The sequence below is a fragment of the Lampris incognitus genome, chromosome 1 (genome assembly GCF_029633865.1).
Source record: "Lampris incognitus isolate fLamInc1 chromosome 1, fLamInc1.hap2, whole genome shotgun sequence".
NCBI lineage: Eukaryota > Metazoa > Chordata > Actinopteri > Lampriformes > Lampridae > Lampris > Lampris incognitus.
This window is the reverse complement of record NC_079211.1, coordinates 22,629,972-22,632,367: the sequence shown is the minus strand read 5'-3', so window position 1 is coordinate 22,632,367 and position 2,396 is coordinate 22,629,972. Positions and strand designations below refer to the sequence as shown.

The window sequence follows — 2,396 nt, the reverse complement described above, 5'->3', positions numbered from 1 at the left end:
TGTTTGCTTTGCTTAGACAATGTTTACATTTGATGCTTGAAAAATGCAGTTTTGCTTCACTCCAACAATCTTTTGCACATAGTTATATTGTTCATATATGTGGTTGATATGTTGATATTAGTTGTAACCTTTTTGTTGCACTTTCTGGAGCTGTTTACTCAGACATGTTTACATTTAATGCAGGAAAAATTCAGTTCAATTTCAAATTGAACCACCCAAAATCTGCACGTTGTACTTGCAAATTACATTTTTATTGAATCAGTTTCTACAAGATCATATTCTGTCATCTGTTTTCAATTTAAGTATTAAAGTATACAAACATTTCATAAAAAAACTCAACCTCAACCTTAAATATCTACAGGAGTAAAATGAAACATACATTAGTACAACAGTAATAATCCAGAAATATGCGCTATTAGTAAAACATTGTATTGTTGAAAGAGTATTTTTACTTTTCATACTTTATGTACATTCTGCCGAAAATATATTCTATTATGATCTGAAAACTTTGTACATTTCTGCATACATCATTTGTAAATTTTAACATGCACATTTTTCATATTCATCCGTTTTTACAACCATACTGGGACACATGTTAAGAAGTATATAGCAAACATTCACTGTCTTGTCAAGAAGTGTCCTTTCCTCCCCCTAACATGGCAGTAACAAACTAATTGGTATTCTCTTATGTAACATTGTGTAGTTGTTGCGCATACTATCAATCACCCTTTCAATGTGAATCCTCAGGTGTGCTATCGCATCTTTCTTTAGGGAACGCAGGAACTTTGACCTCTGCACACATCATTCCCACACTGTCTTTGATATCGAAGCCTCGATCAGCTAACACTATGTCACCCGATAACAGTTTGTTAAGAAGGCCACAGTTCTCAGCCTGTCAGAGGCACGCCCACCCCATCCCTTGGAAATAAATGATATTGCACCTTGTGGTGTAATACCAATGAGGTATTTCATGGTGTGTGTACCTTTGTAGTGGGAAAAGGCCTGCGCACATGCTTTTAGATTTGATGGCCTTTATGTACGTATTTCAAAGCAGTCAACAATAATAGCTACACCTTTCCCAAAAGCTTCCAAAAATTGATGTGGCATTGTGGCTTGTAAACAATGCCTCTCTGGCCAGTATACCAAGGGGTTAAGGCGTGCATACAACACATCTATGGTGTCAGTAAAGGCACTGGAAAGAGTTTTATGTGAAACATCACAGAGCTGGGCAAGGTGCTGGACTGGAAGATCAAGCTTCAGACGTATGAGTGTCAACAAAACCATTTGAAAGGATGACAACTTTTTTGTAACTGTCAGGAAAGTCTTAACATTGACATGAAAATGGCAAAACATGGAATTCCTGTGTAATACCGGACCTTATTTGTGTTACCTTTTAAGAAGTCTTCATCCATCTTTCTTTTGTTCAGCTCACACCTAAGCTCCCTGTTCTCCCGCAACAGAGGGCTGATTTCTGCACTGTTGCGCTGACAAAATTGACATTCTGTTCTTTGTCTCTTAGCTGCTGGTTCATGTACCACTTCATCTTCTGCCTGGTTTCCACCTTCCTCATCCTCTGCTGCTTCCACATCTGCCTGGTCTCCATATTCGTCATCTTCTACAGCTCCCACCTCTGTCTGGTTTCTATGTTCCTCATCGTCTGCCACCTCCCTCATCTGCTGCCACCTCTGTCTGGTTTCCGCCTCCCTCATCTGCTGCCACTTCTGCCTCTGTCTGGTCACCACCTTCCTTTTCTTGTGCCACTCCCACCTGACTTATTTCTTCCTCATCTTCTACAGTGGTTTCTCCCTGCATTTGGATTCACTCTTGTCTCCTGCTACTGGCACGTTCATTTGTTGTCTTCGTAATCGACGAGAATACCGGTCTGACTCTGTAGCATGCGCTTCAGAGTGTCCCAGGTGCAGTGTTGGAGCCCAGTCAGGATGTGACTCATCCATTTCATATGCTGGTTTACCTTCAAGAAGACATCAATAAATAAATACAAAATAAAATAAAACTACTGCAGTGAAACAACTTATTTTTAACCAACACAAAAGACATGCATATTAAAGACAAAAGAACACACCTTATTTCCTTAAATAAAAATTACATAGATAGATAAAAATTTCAGTAGCCTCAACGAGGCAAGTGATGGGCCTTCTAGCTACTGTTCTCAATGGCAGCTTGGTTAAAGTAACAAAAATACCTGGTTGGGTTTAGAGAATGAAAAAATAGACCCAGGCATCACTAGCTGAACTAGGCTCAATGTATACAATGCACAAAGGCTTCATTGCACAAAGCCCTCAAGGGAAACTTCTCCTGCTTGGTCCAGACAAATGATAGCACAGTGCTGAGTAAATTTACTTAATACTTTGACACTCACCTGAATAAAAATGTCT

At 39.3% G+C, this 2,396-nt stretch overlaps 1 pseudogene; it reads right to left on the bottom strand.

The window, feature by feature from the left end:
- Nucleotides 1–540: 540 nt before the first annotated feature.
- On the bottom strand, nucleotides 541–1,709 carry LOC130109678 (uncharacterized; annotated as a pseudogene).
- Nucleotides 1,710–2,396: the final 687 nt, after the last annotated feature.